Source organism: Aegilops tauschii, unplaced genomic scaffold, assembly GCF_002575655.3.
Source record: "Aegilops tauschii subsp. strangulata cultivar AL8/78 unplaced genomic scaffold, Aet v6.0 ptg000410l_obj, whole genome shotgun sequence".
In the NCBI taxonomy this organism is placed as follows: Eukaryota; Viridiplantae; Streptophyta; class Magnoliopsida; order Poales; family Poaceae; genus Aegilops; species Aegilops tauschii.
Window position 1 is genome coordinate 27,501 of NW_027332656.1, and position 6,977 is coordinate 34,477.

The 6,977-nt window shown below is 36.9% G+C and overlaps 1 long non-coding RNA gene across 1 annotated transcript; it reads right to left on the reverse strand.

The window, feature by feature from the left end:
- Positions 1-416: 416 nt before the first annotated feature.
- Positions 417-5,830, reverse strand: LOC141030224 (uncharacterized). The gene is made up of 2 exons (XR_012192339.1): positions 1,838-5,830; positions 417-1,174 (listed from the first exon to the last, which is right to left on the reverse strand). It is a non-coding gene; the product is annotated as an uncharacterized lncRNA (long non-coding RNA).
- Positions 5,831-6,977: the final 1,147 nt, after the last annotated feature.

Sequence of the window (6,977 nt, forward strand, 5' to 3'; positions counted from 1 at the left end):
TCTTTGCTAAAGAGAAATGATCACTATGAGTCAGACTCAATAGAATTGGATCCATTCCAAATAGCGAGAATTAGGATTCTTGATCCCTCTCAATCTCTCTTTCAATTCGAGGATCCAGAGAGGTGTTTTCATAGTCATCTCCGAATATTTGCCATCTCGGAATATTTTCGATTTCATTTTTCTATGATATGTCTTTCTATATGAAAATTGGTTATTTACGATGTACGATGATCCCTGTTAAGCATCCATGGCTGAATGGTTAAAGCGCCCAACTCATAATTGGTAAATTTGCGGGTTCAATTCCTGCTGGATGCACACGAACGGGAACATTCCATAAGTCTATTGGAACTGGCTCTCTATCCATGGAATCTCATCCATCATCCATACATAACGAATTGGTATGGTATATTCATACCATAACATAAGAACAATAAGAACTCGAATTCTTATCGATACTGGAACTCAGAGCATAGGAGGGAAAGTCGATTTATGGATGGAATCAAATACGCAGTATTTACAGAAAAAAGTCTTCGTTTATTGGGAAAGAATCAATATACTTTTAATGTCGAATCGGGATTCACTAAGACAGAAATAAAGCATTGGGTCGAACTCTTCTTTGGTGTTAAGGTGGTAGCTGTGAATAGCCATCGACTACCTGGAAAAGGTAGAAGAATAGGACCTATTCTGGGCCATACAATGCATTACAGACGTATGATCATTACCCTTCAACCGGGTTATTCTATTCCACTTCTAGATAGAGAAAAAAACTAAAGGAGAATACTTAATAATACGGCGAAACATTTATACAAAACACCTATCCCGAGCACACGCAAGGGAACCGTAGACAGGCAAGTGAAATCCAATCCACGAAATAATTTGATCCATGGACGGCACCGTTGTGGTAAAGGTCGTAATTCCAGAGGAATCATTACCGCAAGGCATAGAGGGGGAGGTCATAAGCGCCTATACCGTAAAATAGATTTTCGACGGAATCAAAAAGACATATCTGGTAGAATCGTAACCATAGAATACGACCCTAATCGAAATGCATACATTTGTCTCATACACTATGGGGATGGTGAGAAGAGATATATTTTACATCCCAGAGGGGCTATAATTGGAGATACTATTGTTTCTGGTACAAAAGTTCCTATATCAATGGGAAATGCCCTACCTTTGAGTGCGGTTTGAACTATTGATTTACGTAATTGGAAGTAACCAATTAGGTTTACGACGAAACCTAGAAATCGATCACTGATCCAATTTGACTACCTCTACGGGATAGACCTCAACAGAAAACTGTTGAGTAACGGCAGCAAGTGATTGAGTTCAGTAGTTCCTCATAGAAAATTATTGGCTCTAGAGATATGGTAATATGGAGAGACAAAATTGTTTGAAGCACGCACAGAACCGGAAGCGCCCCTTGTTTCAAAGAGAGGAGGACGGGTTATTCACATTTAATTTGATGGTCAGAGGCAAATTGAAAGCTAAGCAGTGGTAATTAAGACCCCCGGGGGAAAATAGGGATGTCTCCTACGTTACCCATAATATGTGGAAGTATCGACGTAATTTCATAGAGTCATTCGATCTGAATGCTACATGAAGAACATAAGCCAGATGACGGAACGCAGAGACCTAGGATGTAGAAGATCATAACATGAGCGATTCGGCAGATTTGGATTCCTTTCCTATATATCCACTCATGTGGTACTTCATCATATGATTCATATAAGATCCATCTGTCTAGAGATCGTCATATACATCTAGAAAGCCGTATGCTTTGGAAGAAGCTTGTACAGTTTGGGAAGGGGTTTTTTGAGAGAAAAGAAGAATCTACTTCAACCGATATGCCCTTAGGCACGGCCATGCATAACATAGAAATCACACGTGGAAGGGGTGGGCAATTAGCTAGAGCAGCAGGTGCTGTAGCGAAACTCATTGCAAAAGAGGGTAAATCGGCCACTTTAAGATTACCATCTGGGGAGGTCCGTTTAGTATCCCAAAACTGCTTAGCAACAGTCGGACAAGTGGGTAATGTTGGGGTGAACCAAAAAAGTTTGGGTAGAGCCGGATCTAAGTGTTGGCTAGGTAAACGCCCCGTAGTAAGAGGGGTAGTTATGAACCCTGTGGACCACCCCCATGGGGGCGGTGAAGGGAAAGCTCCCATTGGTAGAAAAAAACCCACAACCCCTTGGGGTTATCCTGCGCTTGGAAGAAGAACTAGGAAAAGGAAAAAATATAGCGATAGTTTTATTCTTCGTCGCCGTAAGTAAATACGTAACTAGGAATATGGAAAATTGCATTTTTGGAATTTGCAATAATGCGATGGGCGAACGACGGGAATTGAACCCGCGCATGGTGGATTCACAATCCACTGCCTTGATCCACTTGGCTACATCCGCCCCTTATCCAGCTAAAGGATTTTTTGCTTTTTTCCATTGATCATTATTCTATTTATTCTGACCTCCGTACTTCGATCGAGATATTGGACATAGAATGCCACTCTTTAAAAAGGAAAAAAGGAGTAATCAGCTGTGACACGAAAAAAAACGAATCCTTTTGTAGCTCATCATTTATTGGCAAAGATAGAAAAGGTCAATATGAAGGAGGAGAAAGAAACAATAGTAACGTGGTCCCGGGCATCTAGCATTCTACCCACAATGGTTGGCCATACAATCGCGATTCATAATGGAAAGGAACATATACCTATTTACATAACAAATCCTATGGTAGGTCGCAAATTGGGGGAATTCGTGCCTACTCGGCATTTCACGAGTTATGAAAATGCAAGAAAGGATACTAAATCTCGTCGTTAACTGAATTCTGAATAGAAAGATTAAGAAGAAAAAAAAGATTCAAAATAAAGTAAAGGTAGGCGGGGAATAACCTTATTTATGACAAGTTTCAAACTAGTAAAGTATATCCCTAGGATAAAGAAGAAGAAAAGTGGGCTAAGGAAACTCGCAAGGAAAGTTCCAACCGATCGTCTACTTAAGTTCGAGAGAGTTTTCAAAGCACAAAAACGTATCCCTATGTCTGTTTTCAAAGCACAAAGAGTTCTTGACGAGATTCGCTGGCGTTACTACGAGGAAACTGTTATGATACTGAACCTCATGCCCTATCGAGCATCTTATCCCATCTTAAAGTTGGTTTATTCGGCAGCCGCAAATGCTACTCATTATAGGGATTTCGACAAAGCGAATTTATTTATTACTAAAGCCGAAGTCAGTAGGAGTACTATTATGAAGAAATTCAGACCTCGAGCTCGAGGACGTAGTTTCCCCATAAAAAAAAGCATGTGTCATATAACAATTGTACTAAATATAGTAAAGAAATCTAAATAACCTTTAGATCCATCTAAGATTTCGATTCCCAGTAAAAAAAAATATAGAATAGAAAAATATGGGACAAAAAATAAATCCACTCGGTTTCAGACTTGGTACAACCCAAAAACACCATTCCTTTTGGTTCGCACAACCAAAAAATTATTCTGAAGGTCTACAGGAAGATAAAAAAATAAGGGATTGTATCAAGAACTATATACAAAAGAATAGGAAAAAGGGCTCGAATAGAAAAATAGAATCAGACTCAAGTTCCGAAGTAATTACACATAATAGAAAAATGGACTCAGGTTCAAGTTCCGAAGTAATTACACATATAGAAATCCAAAAAGAAATCGATACGATCCACGTCATAATCCATATTGGATTCCCAAATTTATTAAAGAAAAAAGGAGCAATCGAAGAATTAGAGAAAGATCTACAAAAGGAAATTAACTCTGTAAACCAGAGATTTAATATTTCTATCGAAAAAGTGAAAGAACCTTATAGACAGCCTAACATTCTTGCAGAATATATAGCTTTCCAATTAAAAAATAGAGTTTCATTCCGAAAGGCAATGAAAAAAGCCATTGAATTAACTAAAAAAGCAGATATAAGGGGAGTAAAAGTAAAAATTGCGGGTCGTCTCGGAGGAAAAGAAATTGCACGCGCCGAATCTATTAAAAGGGTAGACTTCCCCTCCAAACAATTCGCGCTAAAATTGATTATTGCTGCTATCCAATTCGGACTATCTATGGAGTATTAGGTGTAAAAATTTGGATATTCGTAGACGAAGAATAAGTAATCTTGTCTTCGGATTCTGTCCATTGATAGAATAAAAAATGACAAGAGACTTTTTTCCTGAAATCCCTGCAAAAGAAGAAATTATACCTCTTTCTATAAGATTTAATGAAAATTGATAAATCATTTAATATAATTGCTATGCTTAGTGTGTGACTCGTTATTTTTTTCTTTTTTTTAAGAAAAAAACTTAGTAATTATAGAAAATTAACTAATAACCAACCTATTGCTTCGTATTGTCGAGATCCTAACTAAGAAACAGTCACTATATGAATAAATACCTCTATCATAAATGAGTAGATGTGTCATATAGTTGTAGCAACTGCAATTTTTTCTCTAAAAAAGAAAAGGGATTCTAGGTTGTGAAGCAAAACTAAAGGGATGTGGATAAAGGGAGGGATGATAGAAAGAAGGAAGAGGAAATAAATAAGATATAGGATTCCACTATGTATGGTCTATGAATTACATCATAAAAGGCAATGTGATAAAGCATCAATATAATAAAAATAATAGAGAATTAAAAATTGTAACTTGAAACAAGAACTACAAATTTAAAGCAATAATAAAGAGCCGCCCGGGTTAATAAAACTGAGAAAATTAACTCGGAAAGAAATTTTTTGGAAGCTCCGTTGCGGGATTCAGACCTAACCATTCAAGGAGAAGCAGTGGGAACGACAGAACCTATGATTCCATAGGATTTTATTGAAAAGAATCCTAACACTTCATTGGGTGGGATGGCGGAACAAACCAAAAAAATTGTCTTATTTGGTAAGTTTATAAATTAACAAATAAGACAGGAAAGAGTAAATATTCGCCCGCGAAATTCTTATTGAATTAGAATACTTTACCGCGATTCAATAAGAGTAAAAATAAGGATTTTTTTAAGAAGGATTACATTATCTATAAATATAGAATTTAGATAAATATACACACACATCTGGATATATTCTAGATCTTCTTTTTTGACTATATATTATATTTTTCTGTTTTAACAAATTCAATATAAAAAAAACCGAACTTTTTCTATTATCTATTAATGTGTATCTATCCGTACCGTAATATTTTTGAATATTATGAATTAGAGAAATTTACATGCTTTCTCATTCCATTCGCGAGGAGCTGGATGAGAAGAAACTCTCATGTCCAGTTTTGCAGTAGAGATGGAACTAAGAAAGAGAACCATCGACTATAACCCCAAAAGAACCAGATTTCGCAAACAACATAGAGGAAGAATGAAAGGAAAATCCTGCCGAGGCAATCGTATTTGTTTTGGTAGATATGCTCTTCAAGCACTTGAACCCGCTTGGATCACGGCGAGACAGATAGAAGCAGGACGAAGAGCAATAACACGATATGCACGTCGTGGTGGAAAAATATGGGTACGTATATTTCCCGACAAACCGGTTACACTAAGACCCACGGAAACACGTATGGGCTCGGGAAAGGGGTCCCCCGAATATTGGGTATCCGTTGTTAAACCTGGTCGTATACTTTATGAAATGGGGGGAGTATCTGAAACTGTAGCTAGAGCAGCTATCTCCATAGCTGCCAGTAAAATGCCCATACGAAGTCAATTTATTCGATTAGAGATATAGAACCCTAAAAGGGGTATGGAAGATAAAAAAAAATGCCCGGTTTTTCTTTCTGGAAAGACAATATTTCTTTCATCCTTTTGCATTGAAATAACAAATTGAAATCAAAATAAAAAATAATATGATTCAACCTCAGACCCTTTTAAATGTAGCAGATAATAGTGGAGCTCGAAAATTGATGTGTATTCGAGTCATAGGAGCTGCTGGTAATCAGCGATATGCTCGTATTGGTGATGTTATTGTTGCTGTAATCAAAGACGCATTGCCCCAAATGCCTCTAGAAAGATCCGAAGTAATTCGAGCTGTAATTGTACGTACATGTAAAGAGTTCAAATGCGAAGACGGTATAATAATCCGCTATGATGACAATGCTGCGGTTATAATTGATCAAAAAGGCAATCCAAAAGGAACTCGAGTTTTTGGCGCGATTGCCGAGGAATTGAGAGAATTGAATTTTACCAAAATAGTTTCATTAGCTCCTGAAGTATTATAAATACTAGTAGGCGAAATTGAGACCAAAGAATTAATTTAGTAGATTGTGTTTTACGTATATGTTTTAAAATCCAAAATGAAAAAAAAAAAGAAAACATGTTGATTATAGAAAAATTAGGAGGAACCTAGAATTAGAGTCTTATGGGCAAGGACACTATTGCTGATTTACTACCTCTATAAGAAATGCGGACATGAATAAAAAAGGAACAGTTCGAGTAGTATCTACAAATATTACCGAAAACATTGTTAAAATACTTCTACGAGAGGGTTTTATTGAAAGTGTTCGGAAACATCAGGAACGTAACAGATATTTCTTGGTTTCAACTTTGCGACATCAAAAGAGAAAGACTAGAAAAGGAATATATAGAACAAGAACCTTTTTAAAGCGTATCAGCCGACCCGGCTTACGAATTTATACCAACTATCAAGGAATTCCTAAAGTTTTGGGTGGAATGGGAATTGCTATTCTTTCTACTTCTCGAGGAATAATGACAGATCGAGAAGCTCGACTAAACAGAATTGGGGGAGAAGTCTTATGTTATATATGGTAATCGCCCCGCCTATAGTGCTTGAATTCTATCTCGCCCTTCCTATTTTTAAAATAAAAATAGAAAAATAGGAGAAAAAAAATATGACAGAAAAAAAAAATAGGAGAGAAAAAAAAAACCCGAGAGAAGCAAAAGTAACTTTCGAAGGTTTAGTTACGGAAGCCCTACCCAATGGAATGTTCCGCGTTCGGCTAGAGAATGACACCATCATCCTAGGCTATATT